The sequence below is a fragment of the Choristoneura fumiferana genome, chromosome 28, assembly GCF_025370935.1.
Source record: "Choristoneura fumiferana chromosome 28, NRCan_CFum_1, whole genome shotgun sequence".
NCBI lineage: Eukaryota > Metazoa > Arthropoda > Insecta > Lepidoptera > Tortricidae > Choristoneura > Choristoneura fumiferana.
The window spans coordinates 4,332,961-4,356,702 of NC_133499.1; the positions used below are offsets into that span (position 1 = coordinate 4,332,961).

General features: G+C 39.8%; 1 protein-coding gene and 1 long non-coding RNA gene across 2 annotated transcripts in view; one reads left to right on the forward strand and one right to left on the reverse strand.

Moving 5' to 3' along the window:
- LOC141443676 (uncharacterized) overlaps nt 1–23,742 on the reverse strand; it is a gene marked incomplete in the record, with an annotated part of 139,862 nt that overhangs the window by 29,912 nt on the left and 86,208 nt on the right.
- Nucleotides 11,080–12,353, forward strand: LOC141443679 (uncharacterized). Its single transcript, XR_012453069.1, has 2 exons — nt 11,080–11,247; nt 12,201–12,353. It is a non-coding gene; the product is annotated as an uncharacterized lncRNA (long non-coding RNA).

A 23,742-nucleotide genomic window follows, 5' to 3' on the forward strand; every position in this document is an offset into this window, starting at 1 on the left:
CAATGTTTATTTATATCTTTGATACAGTTTGGAAAAATATAGCTCATTTCAACTGAATTCTGCGTTATCTAGAATATCTAGAAATTACATTGAAATCGTCTATGTTTCTAAGCAATCGTTAAAACAATGAAAGTAATGCACGCTTCACGCATCCGGGAATGATTTTGATTAGAAAAAAAATACAACCGAATTGATAACCTCCTCCTTTTTGAAGTCGGTTAAAAAGAAAGAAATATTGGTCTTGTTAGTATTTATTCTCCCATATTGGCGTATAACGACGTTAAATACGAAAAGAATGGGTTATTATAAGCTTTTATTTACTTTCACCTGTCCCGTTGTCTGTCTGTAGTAAAATCTTGCAAGTTAAATTCGACCAACTTCCAGTAGTCGGATTGACTTGAAATTTGGCATACTTATATAAATTCCGTGACAATACAATAATCTGATAGTGACATCCTGGTAGTCCCAGGATCGTCTCCACAGGACGAAACTCTTCAATGGTTGATGGTATCGACTTGAAATTTGGTATGCATTATGTAGTTTAGATGACAATGCAAGTAAACTCGACAAAAAGTACAGTCAGCAAAAAAGCTTTTATTAAAACGGATTTTTTTTACCAAAACTTATTTATAGTATTTTAATCTAACAACCTATGATAGTCTAACCAACTTAGAAAGTTAAAAAATCATCTCAAAAACGGCTAAACCGATTCCTATGAAACATGGTTGAGAACCATCACAAGAAAACTTACTTTTACGTCCCCTCTTTTTGCGTCGTTGGTTAAATCGGGAAGAAACACATCGGGACTACCACAAAGTATCGCCTAAATCAATTAGAAGAAAGATTGACCGAATTTTTTCCCCGAATACCGTTTCTCCGAATTTTTCCATGTATGTAGGAATGATTATGATGAACGATCACATGAGATGATGGAATGAAAGAGGGAAGACGAGTCGAAAGAGAAAGAACATATATATCTTTTTTTTAAACTAAAATTGTGGTTTTTGAGTTTTATTTGAAATACATTTTAATTTCGTCAACTAAGGTGATTCTCTAAAAAAAACTCTACATATACTATACTTACTGGTAATACGATCCGTCTGCGGACGCCGTCGACGCTAACAAGCCCCCTGGGAGCGCCCTCTAGCGGCGAGTAGGATAAGCTCTTTGACGTAAGCTCTCGACGACGAAACGATTTTCGTTTATTGGTAATTGGCATGTAATTGGGTATTTTTAACCCCCGACGAAAAAAGAGGGGTGTTATAAGTTTGACCGCTATGTGTGCTTGCCTGTCTGTGTCTGCCTGTGGCACCGTAGCTCTTAAACGGGTGAACCGATTTGAATGCGTATTTTTAATTGAAAGCAGGTTTTCTCTCGATGGTTTTTGGACACAATTTATCAAAATCGGTTTAGCCATTTTTGAGATATTGAACTTTGTAGTGACAAAGTCGGGGGTTTTCCAACTTTTTGTTGATTAGGTTATTACGGGTATTCGTCTAAGTTGTAAACGTTTTTAGGGAACCCTTATATTGTCGCCATGTCTGTCTGTCTGTCTGCCTGTCCGTCCGCGGCTTTGCTCAGGGACTACCAATGCTAGAAAGCTGTAATTTTGCACGAATATATATGTAACTATGCCGACAAAATGGTAACAATGAAACAAAGACCCCAAAAAAATACCAAAAAATGGAACCTCTTCAAAACTCTTGAAATATTTTTCTAGGTAGGTACCTACTAGCTCGAAGTCGGTGCCTCAGCACGACCCAGCAGGAGTGGAACAATAGTCGTTTACCTCACCTACATACTATGGGCTTCAATCCCTCCTGCTGGCTCGTGTTGAGTCACCGACTTCGAGCTAGTCACCCCCCCTCTAAAATCTAAACCGGTGCGTAGAAAAGTTTGAAAAAATTCAGGATGGCAGAAAGTATATCAAACTTACAAGGAAAACCATAAAGGTTAAGTTTTCTTGAGAATTATTAGTCGTTTAAGAGTAAATAGCAGCCTAAGGTATAAAATATAGCTAAACTTGGAATATTCCGTACAAAATACGAAATCCTTGGAAAAAAATTACTTAATTTTTCCGTAATGGCTCCGGAACCCTATTTCGGGCGTGTCCGACACGCTCTTGGCCGGTTTTTATTTTATTTTGTTATTTGATAACATCTCGCTCGATGATTGGTGCTCTTTCACTATGCGGTTTAAACGTTCCTTTCTCCCTCGCACGTGTAAAATATGGAATGGACTCGGTGCTGGAGTTTTTCCATCTAGCTATGTTTTGGGTACCTTCAAAAGGCAAGTGTATCGCCTATTGCAAGGCCGGCAACGCACCCGCAGTCCTAATAACGCTGTAGGTGTGCATGGGCGGCGGTGATTACCATCAGGTGGCCCGCCTGCTCGTTTGCCAGCTGTTCGATAAAAAATACCCCTTCTTTTTAGCAGAGAAACCCACTCTAAAATCAACACCCCGATTTGTTCTAACAACGGATAATTTAATAAAGTGTCAAGCAAAGCAATCAAATCGAACAAACAAATCAACAGTGCCAAACTAGATTACACCTAGTTTGTGCCAATAACTGGCAATTATTGGCACAATGTGGGGAATCAAAATATAAGTGATTCCCACGGGGAGCGCGTGCGTGCGTACAGAATACCAAACAGGGACAGCAAGTCAGTTTGGTTAAAAATTTGATTTGACTTTCTTGTACAGTAGAATCCGGTTATAACGACGGCCAAGGGACCGGTGATATTACGTCGTACTAACCGGATGCCGTACTAAACGAACGGATGTACTTTCATGGTGGCTCATATTAAAACTAAACATAGTAAATATGCCTTTACTTACGTCGCTAAAATCGGTTGTATATTAAATGCTAAGTTGTACTCAACGGACTACACTGTATCTAAAGTCCCACTGCTGGGCACAGGCCTTCTCTCAGAATGAGAGGGCTTGGCGCAGTTCCCACGCGGGCCCAGTGCAGATTGGGAACTTCACACACTCCATTGCATTGATTCGAGGTCTGTGCTGGTTTCCTCACGAGTTATCCTTCACCTCATGGCCAATTCATCATCATCTATGCACGCATGGTCATTCATGCTCATGGTAAATTTCAAATTAATATAATTTCGCGCATGATTTCCGAAAAACTCAGAGGTGCGAGCCGGGGTTTGAACCCACGATCCTCTACTTGTAAGACCTTAGCTCATATCGAAAATACAAACTGAGACATGGATGCACAGAAAAACCAGAAAAAGAGACCAGCGCTGGGAATCGAACCCAGGTCCCCGGCAATCCGTGCTGCGTGCTATAACCCCTACACCACCGCTGGACAGGAGTCTAGACACAAATTTCTCCTAAGCATACATATCTCAGGTTGCTTTTTTCTACTGCGCTACTTAAGCAGCAGCACTAGCGACATCTATGTTTCGCTCTCATCGAGAGACGTCACACTCTTTTGGAACTAACCGCTCGCCCAAACAAGAGATGTCGCTACTACGCAATCAAATTATCACAATCTCTTGTTTGGGTGAGCGGTTAGTTCCAAAGGAGTGTGACGTCTCTCGATGAGAGCGAAACATAGATGTCGCTAGTGCTGCTGCTTAAGTACCTTAGCTCATACCACTAGGCCACCAGGCCACCACAGCCTATCTAAAGTACGGTCAAGGACTTTAATTCGTGAGCCACCTTAGAACCTTTTCAAAGGAAAAGTCATTACTATTTTCCTTGTTCATTAATGCGATGTCACTATGACGTTTACTGTGAAATGGTTCCAATGGCTCCTGATTTAAAGTTCTTGACCGTACCTTAATTTCGTGTTGATATTTTTATTTTTGGAACTAGGTAAATGCGTACCGACAGGCGCTCTTTCCAGATTTTAATGAAACATAGCTAAGAATCACTGCAAGACTTCACTTAAAAAACTGAATTCAAATCTTTCCATCCGTTTGAGAGCTACGATGCCACAGACAGACAGACGGATGCACATGGGCGTCAAACTTATAACACCCCTTATTTTGCGAGGGCGGTTAAAAACGACCCCGTACAGTCGAAGAACTAATTCACGTACCAGGGTAAAGCTTTGTGCTACTAATGTCATGACATCCCAAAAGATATCGTAGCGAAATTGATTATGAAAAGGTTCCACCCTAGTACGTGATTCAATGAGGGCTATCGTTTTTTTTCTCACTAGATGGCGCACTGTTGCGTGAGGTTTTTAAGTATGGCTTTCAAAGTCTGTTATTACGGGCGTGAAAACAAAGTTTAGATTAAAATAATATTTAATACACCTTAAAACCGTACCATAAAAATATCGAGCATGCCAGTGTTGCTTAGTCCCCGTTTTGTTCGGAAAAAAGGGAGGACAAAGGTTTCCGAAAGACATAACTGTCTCAAAACACAGACATTCATAGCCCCGGAACGCATATTTGCCATAATAAATTCCAGATATTGCAAAATATTCACAAAATTATTCTAATTATAAATATAAACTCACCCAAAAACTATGAGATTTGACATTTAGGAGACCTCACGCTACACTAGCGCCTCTAGTGGCGAATTCATACGCGATAGCCCTCATTCCTTCCACTGTACCTACAAATTTGTATGGAAATCTCGTTGCACGAGACCGACTCGTCCTTGGCTGGTTTTTTTTTTTAAATAATATGACGACCGGATTCCGGTTGGCCAAGTGGTTAGAGAACCTAACAACGAAGCTTGACGTACCGGGTTCGATCCTCGGCCGGGGCAGATATTTGTGTGAATAATACGAATGTTTGTTCTTGGGTCTTGGATGTTTAATATACGAGTATATTTTTTATTTATCTATATACTTAAGTATGTTTTTTTTATTTGACTGGATGGCAAACGAGCAAGTGGGTCTCCTGATGGTAAGAGTTCACCGCCCATAAACATCTGCAACACCAGGGGTATTTCGGATGCGTTGCCAACCTAGAGCCCTAAGATTATCCGTTCCGTAGTATCCATGGTAGTTACATACAAGCTTTACTTAGTTTGAGACTAGGTCAATGAGGGCTATCGCGTATGAATTCCCCACTAGAGGCGCTAGTGTAGCGTGAGGTCTCCGAAATGTCAAATCTCATAGTTTTTGGGTGAGCAACGCGGGTTTATTTATAATTAGAATAATTTGTGAATATTTTGCAATATAAGAATTAATTATGGCAAATATGCGTTCCGGGGCAATGAATGTCTGTGTTTTGAGACAGTTTTGTATTTCGGAAATTGTCCTCCTTTTTTCCGAACAAAACGGGGACTATGGAACACTGTGGCATGCACGATATCTTTATGGTACGGTTTTAAGGTGTATTAAATATGATTTTAATCTAAACTTTGTTTCACGCCCGTAATAACAGACTTTGAAAGCCATACTTAAAAACCTCACGCAACAGTGCGCCATCTAGTGAGGCAAAAAATGATAGCCCGCATTGGTGTCAAGTGTCCCATGCTATTTATTATTATTCTTTAATTTTACTTGTACCCAGAAAAAAATTGTCAAAAGTGTCTGCCAGACGGTATAATAGCCGTAATGCCAACATCACAGGGCGGCTAACAGCGTTGGGTTGGCGCACCTGCTCGATTGCGAAATTGGCGCGAAAGAGATCAATAAACGCTCGCGGTAAAAGGATGGATGGCGTTATGCGTGATGAGAATGAGCTTATTTAAAAAAAACCGGCCAAAAGCGTGTCGGGCACGCCCAAAATAGGGTCCCGTAGCCATTACGAAAAAATTAAGTAATATTTTTCTAAGGATTTCGTATTTTATATGGAATCTTCCAAGTTTAGGTATATTTTATACCTTAGATATATATTTTAGTTGTCTTTTTTTTCAGGAGTTTTTTTAAGTCGGGGGTTTTTAATTTTTTTTTTTAAACTGTTTATATTTTTTAAAGTGTACTAGTAGGTGTGTGTAGGTGTGGTGTAGGGGTTATAGCACGCAGCACGGATTTCTGACCTGGGTTCGATTCCCAGCGCTGGTCTCTTTTTCTGGTTTTTCTGTGCATCCATGTCTCAGTTTGTATTTTCGATGTACTAGTGTGCTGGATATCCTGGCTGCAGCATCAGCTCATCCTGTTGCCACCATTGCATTGTATGTAGAATCGAATACTGATAAAAACGAATCCAAACACGATATATCTGCTATGGTTTTATCAAGAGTGTACCTAGTACCTGCTAGTGTTCTGCATGTCCTGGCTGCAACATCAGGCCGAGAATTCCATAATCTTGCATAGTTATATAGCATACATGGGTGTTTCAAATTTTAGGTCACAAATATGTTTGAAAGTAAAGTAAATACTTATTATGCGTCTAAGATTCCTACCGCAGCGAACAAAAGAGCTGATGATCTTGAAACGGGTGAACCGATTTTGATAAAACATGTCTAAGAACCATCGCTAGAAAACTTGCTTTCAAATTATTAAAAAAAGAACCGCATTCTAATCGGTCCACTCGTATAAGAGCTACGATGCCACAGACACACAGACAGACACACATAGCAGTCAAACTTATAACACCCTCTTTTTGCGTCGGGGGTTAAAAGCTATCACAAGAAAACTCGGTTTCATGTTAAAAACGGCATTGAAAGTCCATCCGTTTGAGAGCTGCGATGCCACAGGCAGACAGACTTTGCGTCAAACTGATAAAACCTTTTTGCGTCAGGGGTTAAAAATAAATACCTCACTACTGTACAAGCCCGTCCTTACTAATCAAATCACGCCAATATTGAAGCTTCTGTTCTAAAATTAAAAGAGTTGTATTCCACCCCCTCCCTCGCGACAATTCAATATGGCCGGCTATTGTCAAAAAAGCCAACTTACACTAACACCCCGATCCCAACCACCACGACCATCGACCTTAAACCAACGGTATAAAGTCCATGTTTTGGGCTGTAAGTATCCAAGGGTTGTTTGTAAGTTGGCAGTACAGTAATGCATAGTTATTACAAGCCAGTATTCGCTTTGATCCGCTTTGAACAGGTTTGAACTGATTTTAGGCGGTAGTAGACGAAATTGGTTGGCCTTTTTCGCTTTTGATCCAATTACGCGATAATCTAGAGTTTATTACTGGTTTACGAGTACTTACTCGTAAATGGATTAAGTGAAAGAGCCAGAACGTTTAATTATAATGTAATAGTTATCTATAGAAAATATTTTTTTGCTAAAATATACATCTTTAATAAAAGCTTTTTTTTCTGACTGTACTATTGTTAATTTGTCATTCAAACAACATTTCCGTATCAAATTTCCAATCGATGCCATTAACCGTTGAGGAGGTTCGTCCTTCGGAGACGAGCCTTGCCGGACTAACAGGATGTCACAAGCTGATTATTGTATTGTCACCAGATTTACATAAACAGGCTTAATTTCAAAACAATCTGACCACTGGAAGTGGGTCAAATTTAACTTGCAAGATTTGACCCGCACATACATAGGTATATGTATACATTTCAAGTTCAATAAAAGCTTGTAATATTTGCGTGTTGACCTTTGTGAATCGCTTATATGTTCCAGATTCAACTCAATTTGATGTTGATATCCACGGCAAACATTGTTGGTCGTTCTAGAGGCTTTTACAGCGGGTGCAAAACGCATGCGCTCGTTTTTGTTTCCGTGTCCCTTGTTGCTGCCACATCACTTCGTGAACCTGAACGCCGCTAACTTGTTGAACATGTCTGCACGCAGGCGCATGCACCTCGCTACCCTGCTGTTTGGTGTGAGACGCTACAGGACCCCATTGTACCTCCACAGTAAAATTGTTGGTGAGTCGAGGAGAGTGTGCGCATAACACGCACAGCATTAATGGCTCTTGTTATGTGCCCAAGCACCGGACTGGCAGTTCCGCGGAAGTTTTAAGTTTGCGGCGTCAAGTGCTGGAATGATATTCCTCCCCCTATCCAAGGAGCGTGTAGTGGGTATACCTTCAAGCGCAAGCCGATGGATTACTTTTGACGCTCCAAAAATTGATATGCCGGCTGATGTTTTTAAACAATCCATTTTTTCTTCTTTCTTTTAATTATTGTTCGTTGTAATTTATTTATTTCTTGGTTTGTTATAGTTATTATTATTATTTTTTTCTTAAGTTTATTTGTGTATGTATAGATAAGTGGTTTATTTATTTATTATATTGTGTATCGTTCCGTGAGTCACAGACGGTTCTGGCAGAAATCAGCGCTGCAGGCGTTTTAACGCTTCAGCATAATGCTGAGTCAGCGACCGTTTTCACTTTCGCGGGACACACAACATTGTGTAATTTGTATTTAATGTTTTCATGTGTTTTTCTGTATTTTATTTGTGTTAATTTTGCTGTATATGTGTGTCTTCGTGTAAGTGAATAAATGTCTTCTTTCTTTCTTTCTTTCTTCTTATATGTATACATTTCAAGTTCAATAAAAGCTTGTAATACCCATGGCCCATAGGCCGAGGCCTATGCGTTCAAAATTCAGCTCAATCGGTTGAAGATATCCACTTCAAATTTGAGTTGAAAGATTCCACCCGAGCAAACACTTACATACACTGCAAATAATTATAATGCTTGTAATAAGTTTTTGTTAAAAAAAAAAACATTTTTAATACAAGTTTTTCTTGCCGAATGTACTTTTTGTTGACTGTACTTGCATTGTCGTCTAAACTACATATCTGTACCAAATTTCAAGTCGGTACTATTAACTATTGAGGAGTTCCCTCCTGCAGAGACGATACGACAGGCAGACACAGACAGACAGACAGACGGATGGACGGACGGACGGACGGACGGACGGACGGACAGACGGACAGACGGACAGACAGACAGACAAACAGACAGCGGAGTCTCAGTAATAGGGTTCCGTTGGCACCCTTTTGGGTACGAAACCCTAAACTGCGTTCTTGGCAGTGCCAGCCTCCCCGCCGCCCTCCCCTCCCCAGCATGTGTGAATTTCATGATCTGCTTTAACTGGCCAAATCACGAAATGGCGGCGTTTCATTATATGCCTAGGAATGTCATGATCTGCCTAACCGCCACTAGGCAAATCGTTAAAAGGTGAGTTTTGGACGATATGGCGGATGTCCTTAACCAATTCATGAAATGGCGCCAGGTCATTGAAAATGCATTTATTAGGGTGATCAATAAAATCACACCCAACTATTGTTGTAGTGGCACTGGTATCTAGTTGTTCGATTTATTCTTGAGAATGAAAAGGGAAGAATGGAAAATACATTTGTAGTACGGGAATGCACCGATAGATGGCGCTGCTCCCTAATTAAACTCGCTAACGATGTGGACAGCGTTATGATTACCGCGGCTTTGTTATCGACTTAACCATTTTATACACTTTCCTATACGATGGTGTTAATGTTACTATAGTTATTTATGATACAAGTGCGGAAAGTAAGCAATTCCCAACGAGTGGCGGAGAACTTGAAACACGAGCGAAGCGAGTGTTTTGAACCGGCACGAGTTTGGGAATTTCCTACTTTTGACACGTATATCATACACGTTTTACAATGCATTAAGCGAGGAAAAAAATCGAGGCAGTGACTACATCATTTATTTGCCATACTCCTTTTACTACAGTAGCAGGCAGTAGATATACATACCGATATGCACGCCAAACCAAAATCGTTAACGTATACACTTTATTAAACCATCTTTCATAACGATCATTGACTCAGAAGATTAGAACAGCTACAGCTACTAATGATAGGTAAAAGGAGACTTTGTTTTAGTATCGTGATTTGTTTGATTAATTATTAGCCCTTTTTGCTTGACATTTCCACACTTATATTGGCTAGTCTTTTCTCCTGCACGCTCCTATAATGCTAAATATCAGTGCAACCCGTGAATAAATCCGTGTAATAGTTAATTATCATCAAGTATATGTATTATGTATCTAATCTACCAGCTGTTAACAAAAAGTTACCGTAAATCTGAGATTTTTTTAGCTTTGGAACTGTAAATTAATCAAAATTGGTTCACTAATTCTAATAGATAAAAGCAAATAAATAAGAATAAGACATACGTAGATGTTATATATCCATGTGTGTAGAAGTAGATTATTCTATCAATTTAAGATGTTTATTAACTTAGTTATGTATATTATAGTTTACGTATTTTGTTCAGCGTTGAGTTTGTCACTGACAATATGTACTTCGTGAAGGACGTAAGGCGGCGTAAATCAGATATAAATTCGTCATTTAAACTCTTCATTTTAATTTACTCATCAAAAATTAATTCACCGACTGAACTTATGGACATTACTTTGGCGGGGTTTCATGACAGGCGCGAACGGGTAATCCATGATTGGTTCGTGCTACGTCGTGCGCGCGCACTGGAAAGCTCATTGGTTAACTTTCGAGTGCGCGCGCTTGACGTCGCACGGTCCGAATTGGACTCAAGAATTTATTCCTTTTTTTTCATAACTTTAGACGGAATTAAAATACGAGTTACATGAAAAAAAATAATTAACGTTCTCTTTTCTGTCGCGATTAATCTGTATTATCTTATCAGTAAATATTCAGTTGGTTGCATCAAACGTTTTCTTATTTGTTCAAAGCCTAACTATAACGACTCTTTAGACTTATTTTTTTAACAATAGTTTGGACATAATTTGGCAATTTAAAAAGTTACTTTACCGCACAAGTGCGGTAAGTAAAATCCATACAACTTTACGGCACACTTGTGGATGCGTGCAGGAATCACTAATTTTCTATGGATATGTTGACCCACGTCAAGAGGCACTTCCGAGACGTGCATTGTAAACATATTTTTAAGGTAAATATATGTTTTGAGACTCTGGGTACATGGGGACCCGGCGCACACAAACTAATCAAAGAAGAGACCAAACGGCTGGCAGCTATATCTCTCAGCGAACTGCCATCCCTATTCAACGAGGGAATGCTGCCAGCCTGCAGAATAAACGAAAGGTGCTATATTTTTTAGTTCTATATGTATTTCGGGGCACGTTTGAGAAAACTTTTTTTTTACTTTTGCATTTTCTAGTCTCACACAATGTTTGAGAAAAGCATTTATAAATACAACTCGCGGCTGAACTCGCGAGTATATAACGGATTCGCTCGCGCTCAGCCTTCAATTACTTCGTTCGGCAATCGCCTAAGTGCCGGCCTATGCAATAATGTATTATTACTGGCAGGTATTCGACCCGGAATCGAACCAGTGGCGTCTCTGCGGCGCGATGAACTACCGGCGGCTCGGCGGCGGCGTCGGCGTCATGCGCGCACCCCACCACGACACGCACTACATCTGGTGAGTGGTGAGGTGACACCTTTATCATCATCATCATCATCATCATCATCATCACAAGCGGTCACTGAGGGCAGTGGAGCAAACTCATTGAACATAAATTGAAAATACAAACTGAAATATAGATGCACAGAAAAACCAGAAAAATAAGACCAGCACTGGGAATCGAACCCAGGTCCTCGGTATTCCGTACCGCGTGCTATACCGCTACACCACTGCTGGTCAACGGTACAGACACGAATTTCCCCTTCAATTTCAATTTAGGTTTTACGGGATGACCGTAAAAGTAAAAATTTGGAATTGAAATAAAAAATACAAAAAGATTCCAAAAAAAACAATCTTAATTTTTATTGAACATTGACTGAATATGTTGCCCCAACGTATGTTAAGCCTTATTGTTCAAATTACACGGAGGGCGAGCACCAATGCGCGGCTATTTCGCAGTTCCACAGTATACTTTTAACAAGTTTATCTATTTTATTTCATTAGTTCCCATTTTGTTGCATTCTTATTTTTGGTACAGCCGAGGGCATACATATCTATACAGCTATAGCATCAAATATATGTAGACATCGACCTTATGGAGATATTTCTGACGTCTTGGGAATGTATATATCCTCCTAAGTCCTCGTGTACTTTATAAAGGATCAATTAACACTAAAAATAATGGCCGAATGTACTTTATAAAGTACAAATTGTTCATTGAATAAGGAATTCTAAGAATTTTGAAATAATGTCCAAAATAACAAAGCATGTCAACCACGTCTAGGTCTTAAACGCTAAGTTTGGTAAAAAACGTCAGGACTCAGGAGGATATATTTATGCCCTTGACTGTACAAGTCCGCCTTATACCTAATAGATCAGTAAAGCCTGCAAAATTTTTGGACGAAACGAAAATATAGCCCTATATAATAATAAAAGTACACAATGAATTTAATCAGGCCCATTTGTTCCAGGAACCGCAAAGACTCAGTGGTGTGAGTGGACCCCACCCGCCGCCTTCACTCGTTACTCATTTTATTTTATTTTTATTGTTAATAAAACTATATGATTAATTGACTATTTATAAATGAATGAAATACTTTAGAATATAATTTTATTGATTTTTATTTATCTTTATTAATCGGCCGTCCGTAAATTACGTCTCAATTTTCACCTATTACTCTCTGACCTCCCCCCCCCCCCTTGAATGCGTGGCGTAATTTATGACTGAATCATAGTTACAGTTATTTTTGTATACAGAGTAAAAACGTGTAGGTACTTTGCAAAGCTATAACACATGCGCTTATCCAGACGTAATAAGGTGGTACATATTTTTGAGTGATTTCAATAGATAAGTACAGTCTGCGTCAAAATACAAAAGCATGGTACCAGCTTGAATACAATATTGAAACGTGTTAACCCTTTTAGAAGGTAGAGGCGATTTAGCGACCACATGCATTGACTAGGAAATTCAACCTTATTGTATTAATTATAAGTTACAATATCCATTGTAATTATTGAAAATACTACTAGCTTTAAAAATATCCTTTGTCAGGTATGTATTCGATAGCTGCTTTTGATTCTGTGGTAGTATGCTCCAGTAAATGGGGCCTTATAAAGGGTTAAGAACTTTTTTGGATTTCAGTACTCAATTAGCTATGTAATAATAGTATTTTATGCAACTGTATCGTAATAGGGGTCCTTAAAACACGAGTGTGGGTTTATGAAACGAGGCGTAGCCGAGTTTCATAATAGGGTCACATGAGTGTTTTAAGGCCTAATTACGTACAGTTGCATACAATATTTTATCTATATCCATATATTAAATCCTCTATCATGTGTTCAAGAACCATTGAGAATGACCTGCATTAACGAGAACTAGGTAGGTAATTAGGTATGTCTGCCCCAAGAGCTGCGCCCGCGACGACCTGCTGCTGCACGTGGTCGCCCCCCCCCCCCCGTGCTGTAATGATGTATGAAATCTCATTACGATACAGCCGTGTTCATAATAGAATCCAATGTCGTAATGCTGGTCATTACCTATGGTTTTTGAACGCATAATTGAGGATTTACTATATGGGTGTAGATAAATAAAATAACATTTTGCTTTAGGCCGGGTTTGCTAAACAGCGAATATAGATAGATACTTATGTACGGATCCCTCGGTACGAGAGGCCGGCTCGCTTATTTTTGACGTTGACTACATATTTTAACACTTAATACCTTAACTGGCTTAAAATTAACGGAAGCCTGAAAAGAATTTAGTGGTATTCCACCTGTCAGAAACCTCTCCTTGAAAGATGTACATAGTTTTGCTGTCAAGCAGTTTAGGCTGCTTATGAGAGCGGAGCGGTGAGCCAGATAAAAATCCACCAATCTCCGCTCATCTTCAGTGGACAGGAAGTTGGTGACTAGCTTAATAATTCATACAAAACCGGGAAGCGGAGCTAGAGGAGTGGAGAAGTGGGGTGGAAAAATAAGCACAAGCGGGGAAGCTCCGCGAATGGACAAAATCGGCAACTCCGCTATTAATTTCTCGCTCCGCTCTGCGCCTATGGACAGATGCAGTCTGGCTGGTCTGGCTGGACGGGTTCTCTGCCTTTTTCCAACTTACGTTTCCCAAATGCACCAAAGCTAACCTACTGTGTTCTAAAATTTTGGTTTCGGGAAAATCGAGAGTGGGAAATTAAGCGAAAATAAACTGTAACTCCGCTCAGCAAGCCTCTCGTGGACAGACAGTCTTAACAAAACGGCGTCCTACGCCTCAGCTGGTGGTGGCGACGTGGCTTTGTCGACAGCAGACTCTTCGTCTTCTTCAGGCTCTTCGTCGGGCTCGGGCTCGTCCTCGGCCGGCGCCTCCGCCGACGCCTCGGCCTCCGTCGACGGCGCCGCCGAGAGGGAGGAGTCCACTGCCGACTCTTCCTTGGTCTCGTGGCGCTTCTGAAATGGGATTGAGATGGAAAATATTAGCCATCAAAAACGTAACGTGTAAAAAATAACCTAACCATAAAAGTTTTTAATACAAGCTTTTTTTGTTGACGTACTTGCATTGTCTCCCAAACTGCATTTTCATACCAAATTTCAAGTCGATGCTATTAACTGTTGAAGTTAAAATGCGCCGAAAGAAACTTGACAGTAAGTATTTTTTTCAAAATAAATAATCCTACTTACTAAATTATAAATGTGAAAGTTTGTGAGTGAGTGAGTATGTTTGTTACTTCTTCACCCTGAAACGGCTGGACGGATTTGGATGAAATTTGGCAAAAAGTTAGTATATAACCTGGATTAAAAGAAAATACTTTTTATCCCGATATTCCCACGGAATAGAGATAAAATCTCGAAATAACAACCGCTGGGCTTAGAGAAATTCGGTATGTGGATAGCTGGACTTCTGGAATAACACATAGGATACTTTTTATTCCGATATTTCCACGGGATGGGGATAAATTTTTAAAAATTTTAACCGCTGGGTTATGAGTTGAAATTTTGGACAGTTGTTTTTAAACACAATGGGAATTTTGGGTAAAATACGGGAATTTCAATTGTAACTACCAGATCGAATAGTTTACGGGTGCGAAGCCGCGGGTAAACTCTAGTTAAAAATAAAATACTTAAAAACTACAGTATAAAATGAATGAACAAAGTTACATGAAAAAAAAAGGTTTACTATTGTTTGGCCGAAACTTATATGCCATAATTTCATTTGCCCGAAACTTCATTTGCCCGAATGTTTCGTTTACTAGAAAGTTTATTTGATATATTCTTATTTTTCCGAAAATTAGATGCCATAATGATACGAATTCAATAGGTACGTATTGTTTTCCATATTATTAAGTGCAATAATATTATTTAATAGAATATTCAAACGCCATACTAAATAGTGTTTATTTTGATTATGATTGACTAAAATTGCTTTTTTCTTTTACTAATCTATCTATTATCTTTATTATTCGGGCTGCTATAAAAAAATACCTAACATCGAAGGCTAAGGCGGGAGCTACGCTCCGCTTCGCTCCCACCTTAGCCTTCTTAACCTAACCTATCCGAGTCGCTTCTGCTCCGAACCGTCTTGCTCGCTCGCTTCGCTCGCTCGCACAAATCAAAAGTCGCAATTCTAACTTAACCTAATCTATGTGATTAAAATTTACCTAATTCAAAGGCATGTGTTTGACGTATGGGATTTATCAGTATTATAGTGTCGATACTCCCCATTTACATGGATGGAAAATGATATTCAGGCATGTGATACTTATGTCTTACAATGATTATGAATAGTGAAATTATTGAAATTAATATTATGGGAAAGAAAGATTCTGTCATTTGATTAATATGGTAAACAATGAGTAGTGTAAATGAACTTATAAGAAACAATAATTATGGCGGTTGAATATTATAGCACATGAAATTCGGGCAAATGAAATTCTGTCAAGTGAAGGTATACCGAAAAAAAATACTACAGGGATGTATGGGATCCCGTGACTTTAATCAGCAAACACGCTACCTTCTTCTTCTTCTTAATCTTCGGCTTGGGCTTCTCCTCCGGCTCCAGGTACCCTGGCGGGAAGAACCTCGCGCACTCCTCGGCGCCCTCCACGGCGTCGGGGCTGACGTGGACCGGCCCCAGCGCCAGCAGGCCGGGCGGGGGGCCCGGCTCGAAGAGGTCCGATGGTTCAGCTAACTCGGGCTCCGCAAGCCCCACGGCGACTTGCAGGACTATGGTCTCGCAGCTGTTGGGAATGAGCACAGATATAGATTACACTAGATAACGCAAACACCTCAATCTGTATGAAAACCAACCGTGTCACTTTTTAGGGTTCCGGAGCCAAAATGGCAAAAACGGAACTCAGGTGGTGGAAAATTTTGAAAAAATTCAGGATGGTAGTAAGTCTATCAAACTTTCAAGGAAAACTATAATGGCTAAGTTTGCTTGAGAATTAGTAGTTTTTAGTAGGAAAAAGTGTCACCCCCTTTGACGTTAGGTCTAGCTGGTGATTGGCTCATTTAGTTAACCATCACTCTACTATTCCACTTCGCTCTCCCTTTATTAAGGTCTCTACTCACTACATCGTATCATGCCATGACAGTAATAGGAGCGTGTCAGGAACGGAATGTGAAGCGATACATGACACGCGACGGCGACGGTTGGTTAGGAAACGGGCTAGTGGGTAAAGTTTTCAATAAGTAAATAAATATTATTTTCACTTCTCATGCTCGTAAAGTTCGTGTTTATGCTGGATTTGGACGAGATAAAATTACTTTTTATGTAGTCTAGTGCATACAGTAAAATCTTCGTCTAAGACTAAGGTAATCAGGTGTAAACAGAGACAAACAAAGAAGTATGTTTACATATAAGTATTTTTATTAATTTTTAATTTAAATAAAACCAAAAACAATCAATCAATCAAACTAAATCGATAAAACTAAAAATGTATAATTTTATAGTGCATGCATGAAAATTAAAATTAAAAGATACATAGTAAGTTAAATATTTGCCATCGAAGTGAAAAGCAGAGTGTAAAACTCGAGCATTAAACCCATTTTCCCCTCGACGTGTCTATCCACCCTCGCCTTACCCGCTCAGGTGGCTATATGAACGTCTCGGGTAAAATGGCTCGATTTATGCTCTTGTTTTACAATCTACTATTTTGCCTGACCATCTATTGCGATCATGATACGGTGTACCTAATGGGTGATCTTTGACAAATAAATCAGTATCACCAGGTATCACTTACTAATCCTTCTCCGGCCGCTCCTCATACTTCTCCAAAGTCTTGCACAGCAGCCTTGGCGCGGCCACAGAGCCGTCCGCAAAGAACCCGTGCAGCAGCACGCGCGGCGCCACCTTCGCAGCTGCGGCCAGCACGGCCACGCGCTGCCACGCGCCGAACACCATCGCCACGAGCGGGGGGGACGGCGGGGGGAGGGGCTCCACTAGCCCTCCCACCATCTGAGAAGAGGGGATTGAATTGAGGTGAAAAAAACCGGTTAAGAGCATAGAAAAAGGTAGGAGGGTCCTCTTACAAAAAATCGACGTGAAAAAGTGTACCAGTAAAAGAGCGTATCTCTATAGCACTTACGTCCTTTTGTTGAGAAGCGCAATTTTTCGGCAACAACTCAAAAACGGTAGTAGCCGAAATTGTTGAAATTAATGTTGTTTAAAACTATTTATTAAGCTACAGACGTACAGTCACCAGCACCAATATCTGACACAACAAGCGTGCATAAATATCTGATACGACTCTATTTGTAGGGCCGGAAGGACGTGTCAGATATTTTTGCACGCTCAATTGTGGCAGATATTAATGCTGGTGACTGTACCTACACTTTGCAAGAATATAAAGAAGGTGGGGGCACAATTTTTGAACCTTTTTCGGGGCGATTATTTCCGAAAATATATATACACTGTTTATACAGTGTTTTTAAAAGACCTGTCGAAATTATGCGCTGCACGTTGTTTTTTTTTCACTTACGTGACATTTAGCTATCATGGAATGGGTAGTAGCAACCAACTTTTAAAATTAAATTAACAGACTTCTAGAGTGCTAGACTTTTTTACTTAAAAGTAAAGTTTTTTGTTAAACGTTTTTTTTTTCTCGATCCACGGTGAAACTTTGGACCGGTACAACTTAGGATTTTCAATCTACGGAATCCTAAAAACGAGCCAATTCCTTTCTCAAAAGGCTGACAAACGCACCGCAAACTCAACTTAGAGCTGGCATTCACGTCTTGTCGGATGTCGGGCCCGGATTTTAATCGGAATTCCGTTGCCAAACAATTTAAATGGAGCTATCACAGTTGCCCGACATCCAGCACTGATTTTCTACGGAAATGTGACCTATATGTGAAATAAAAAGGGGCACAGATCTTCCGAAGAGTAATTTTATTTAGAAGCTGAAACTCCACTTTCTCACAAACAATAAGATCAAACCAATATGAGTGACATGAATATTTCTTCTTTAAACATAAACTACGTAGAGAGTGTTCATTACCTCAAAGAGGTTCCAACACTATATCCGACTCAAAACGGATCCGACAAACCGACAAGTGGGAACGAGCTCAAAGTAATTGGGTGTCCCATTGGGTGCAGTGATTGCTCTCCATCAGACAACCCACCCATTTGAAAAAAGAAACAGAAATGGTCCTCGCAAAATAATCCCACCTTAGGAAACAGGAGATCAACACAGCCGCCCGCTTGCTGCCGATTCGCCGGCACGTACAGCCCGGATCCCATCCATTCTAGTTCGTCTACCACCAGCTTCTTGGAGCCTCCTCGTCTCCTGCCCCGTCGCCGTATAACGCTCGTCTGCACAGCTCTGCAACAACGTCTTATCATGGACCCTGTTGGTTGCTACATTACTGGAGCTTTCTAGGGTTCCGAAACCATAGGGTGCGAACGAAAAACTATTACTAGGACTGCCGCTCTCTCTGTCCGTCCGTCTGTCACAGGGCTCTATCTCTTTGAGTCGTAACAGTTAGACACTTGAAATTTTACAGGTTATGTATTACTTGATAGAGATGGAACTGTAGCATATAGCTATTATATTAAAACATTTTGTGAATTAAAAATACTAGTTTTATTGGTATCTAGCAAAACATTACAATTGAAAGACAAATTGGTAGAACGTGTCATCACCAAATTCAAATAATGTCCATAGAGAAATGAGGACGGCATTACACCTTCCAACACCTTCTCCTGATGTGGACTCATGTGGCTGAGGCACGGCGCTATCCACACATCAGCCTTGCACAGTGTCTGGCAAACTTCACCTTCGACAACGGCTTTGTCATAATGTCAGCTAGCTGTATCTCCGTCGGACAGTAGCTGATGTTGATCAGTCCATTCACGAAGTGTTCATGAATAAAATGGTACCGAACATCAATATGTTTCGATCTTTTGTTAAAAGAACCAGATTTCACCAGTTGAATCGAGCTTTGGTTATCAACATGCAGATTTAACTTTGCTTCTGAATCGGTTATTTCTTTCAACAGTGACTTCAGGTACAATGCCTCTTTGCAGCAGTCAGCTGCTGCTATGTACTCGGCTTCGGTCGACGATAATGCTACTATAGGCTGTCTCTTGGATGCCCATGATATTGGTGCATTCCCAATCATTAAAACGGAACCAGATGTGCTTCGTCTCGTTAGCGGATCACCAGCATAGTCCGAGTCGCTGAAAGCATCGATATCCTGTATTGGGCTATTTCGCTTAAAGATTATGCCCTTATCTTTGGTTCCAACCAAATACTTGAATATTCTCTTTAGCTTTGTGACATCTTCTTTAGATGGATTTTCAACTTTTCGGCTGACTTGATTTACCGCTTGCGCGATGTCTGGTCTAGTTCTGGTAGACAGGTACAGTAAACTTCCCACTGCCTCCCTATAGGGATATTCCTTCTCCTGGGCAGTTTCCTGTATCGACTTGGCATCGTTACTCGCAGGTGTCTCACATGGCTTCGCATTTTGCATACCATACTTTTCCAACATTTCGTTGATATAACTCCTTTGAGTCAGCCTTATTCCTTCTTTGGAGTTGTTTATTTCCATACCAAGGTAGGTGCTTGGATTTTCATTCTTTTTCATTTCAAATTTGTTTTCAAGTTTTTTCAATAAACCATCGATTTGTCTTCTATTTTTTCCTATGACCAAACCGTCATCGACGAATAGTCCGATGATTATAGATTTGTCTTGGTTTACGAAAACGCATCTTTCGGTATTGATTGTCTTGAATCCCAAATCAAACATCGCTCGGGTAAAAGTTTTGTTCCATGTAAACGGAGCTTGTTTTAGACCGTACAGTGACTTCTGCAGTCGGCAAACTTTTTCCGTTATAGTGCAGTCAGTATTGTAGCCAACAGGTAGTTTCATATAAACTTCATCTGTCAGTTCCCCATACAAGAAAGCAGTCTTGATATCAAACGTCATGAAGTAATAATTTTTGGATGCGGCAACGGCTAGTAATGTCTTTAGGGCAGATTGGCTTACGACTGGGCTATAGATTTCTTCGAAATCCAGGTTTCCTTTCTGTTCGCAGCCTCTTACGACTAATCTGGCCTTATACGTTCCGTCATCTTTTATTCGAAATACCCATTTGTTAGACAAAATTTTATGTCCTTTGGCTTCCGACTTGTCAACTATTACCCACGTGTTATTTTTCTTTAGTGAGTCCATTTCAGATTGAATCGCCTTCTCCCAATTTTCTTTGTCGGTGCCTGTCACAGCTTCTTTAAACGTAAGAAACGAGCTGTCATTGCTTTCTTCAGTAGTAAGCATAGTTACGCATCGATTTAGCTCATAATCCTTTGTCCATACTGGTGGTCTCACTTCTCTTTGTGGTCTGCCGCTTGTAGAGGATGATTCAGTTGGATCTGGATCAGGCTGGAACATTTCTTGATCAGGCTGGACATAGGAGTCAGAAGGTAGATTAGGATTCTGAAAAGGTAAGTTTTTATTAGTAATTTCTATTTCTATTTTTTCGGTTTCAGGTTCAAGTTTCTCCGGTTGACAATCTTTGTATTTCTCAGTAGGATTCGTTTCATAGTGCATCTTTTCGATTACTTTTACATCTCTACTTATGATTATGTTTTTCTTCTCCGGTACATATATTCTGAAGCCTTTAGCGTTTTTCGCATATCCTACAAATACTCCTTCCACAGCTTTGGCTGAGAGCTTCCCTCTTCGGTTCTTATTCAGTACAAACGCTCTGTGACCGAACACATGTAGGTGTTTTGCTGATGGTATTCTTCCTACCCACTTCTCATAGGGTGAACTTCCTTTTAGAGCTCTTGCTGGACTCCTATTTATAAGATAGTTTGCAGTATTTACTGCCTCAGCCCAGAAGTTAGCAGGTATGTTGGACTCTATCATCAGACATCTTGCCTTTTCCATGAGTGAGCGGTTTTTTCTCTTACTACAGCCATTTTGTTGTGGGGTGTAGGGTGCAGATAATCTTCGACTAATACCATTTTCCATAAGTAATTTGTCAAATGCTTTTGATTTGTATTCGCCTCCATTGTCAGATTGAAGACTTTGAATTTTCTTCTTATGGAAGAGTTCAACGTTGTTCTTATACTCCTTGAATTTCTCGATAACTTCGCTCTTTTGTTTCATGAAGTACACGCAGCAGTATCTAGTGTAATCGTCAATGAATGTGACGTAATACTTTGATCCACCCAGTGATTCATGTTCGAAAGGCCCGCATACATCGCTGCTGACTATTTGTAGCGGTTCGGTAGAGAATATTTCGTCATGGCTTTGGAATGGTAATGTGGTCATTTTTCCTTTGATACAGGTTTCACACGTCTCAAGCGTGTTTTCCTTAAAGTTAAGTCCTCGCATCATTTCGTTTCTTACCATCAGCTTTAGGTCTCTCTCATTCACGTGACCAAGCTTTTTGTGCCATTTCATTATTTCGCTTTCAGCTCTAGGCGTGAAATTTGCTATCTCTTCCGGTTCATCAAGTTCAAGAAAATATAATTCATTTTTTCGTTTAGCTTTTAAGACAACACTGTTATTTTTTAGGACTTTAGCTTCATTTCTTTCAAATAGTACTTTGTAGCCATGATCCGTGATTTTACTAACTGACATTAAGTTATTTGTCAAGTCTGGTACGTATAGTGTGTCTAGTAAATTATTTTTGCAGCTCTCGGTGTAGAGTACGACTTTTCCTTTGCCTTTAACTTCGGTAGTGTGTTTTTCCGAAGCTAATCTCAGTGTGTCGTTCGCAGGAATTAGGTCGGTGAATAGCCTTTTATCTCCTGTCATATGTGACGTGCAGCCACTATCTAAACACCATGAACCATCTTTGGTTTTCGAATTTTCTGTAGTCAAACATGTGTTATAGTTTTGTTCTTGACCTTTGTTCACGTTGCCCTTAGGCTTTTTCTTTGACCAACAATCTTCTGTCAAATGCCCCTTTTTGTTGCAATTCTTGCACAACAATCCCTTTTTCTTTGGCTTAACATAGAATGCCTCTGAAGTTTGAGGTTCGACTTGCCTCCTTGCTTCATATTCTTCTATAATTTTGACCTTTAGGATTTCTGGACTTGGCAGGACATCTCTGGACTCAATAGCTGTTCTGAAGCTATCAAAGTTTGTGGGTAAACTGTAAAGCATCATAATGCTTAGTAACTCAGGATGAATTTTGACATCCATATCTTCTAATTTACCGACTACGTCCAGAAAATTATTAAGATGATCTCTTACGTCTTCTTGGGGAGTCATTTTCTTCAGAACCAGCTGTTTTAGCAGCGTAGCCTTCCTTGCTGGCCCTGAACTCTGGTGGACTGCCTTTAACTTGTCCCATACCTCCTTAGACGTATTACAGCTCTTAATTTGCTTGAGTTCGGCAGGAGATATAAGCAACAGTAGCTCTGACCTTGCCTTTAAGTCTTCCTTGAAGTAAGCACTCTTTTCTTCGGCTTTAGCAGTCGCCGCTAACGTTTTTTCGCCACTAGCGATGTCCCACAAGTCGTTTCTTATGAGAATTGCCTGTGCCTGTAGACACCAGGTATCGTAGTTCGATTTCGTCAACGGTTCTATGCTCCGAAAATTTGAGCCCATTTTGTTTACTCACTTTTTGTTATTAAAGTAGCTAATTTTCCATTTGCCACAACCACGCTCTGCTACCACTGATAGAGATGGAACTGTAGCATATAGCTATTATATTAAAACATTTTGTGAATTAAAAATACTAGTTTTATTGGTATCTAGCAAAACATTACAATTGAAAGACAAATTGGTAGAACGTGTCATCACCAAATTCAAATAATGTCCATAGAGAAATGAGGACGGCATTACACCTTCCAACAGACTTTGTATCATTATAATTTGTAAAATCAATTTTTTGGTACAAGTATTTGTTTTGTAAATACTATAATGTTAAACTAATACACAGAAATAAATTGAAATTTCTCTTTTTTTTGTTTTTTATCGTCTAAAATAAAATAAAATAATATTACTAGTAAAAAAACAACAAATAATTCGTTTTCAAAAAATTGTATGATCTCCGCTGAACACCGGCGCGAATGACGTTACACCGCGGCGCGGGCGCTGCAATTCGATTTGAGCAAGGTCGTACGCGTTCATGCCACAGTGTGCGTCGCAACGTTTTTCATTGAGGACTAGAATAAATAAACAAAAATGTAGTCATATCGTTCGTTTAACGCTTAGTTCAAATCTGTAATAAAAGCTAAGGACTGTTCAATTTACTAAACGGACATGCTTAAACCTACTTATACTTCGACTTTCGCACTACTTCTATAAACAGTTGATAGTTATGATTTTACTAATAGCCTGTTCTTCAATAGTTTTGTATTACCGTTAACTACAAATATCTAATAACCTAATCCAAATGGCAAATCGCAAATTGATTCTGCAAAAATGGTGCACAGGCCAATAGTCACCACAGAAAATTGCAAAAATGTTTAAATGTTCCAAGCCAGCTATACCTACACCAAACCATTAAAAATTTGGAGAATATCATACGCTTGAAGATTTACCAAATCCACCAAATTGCCT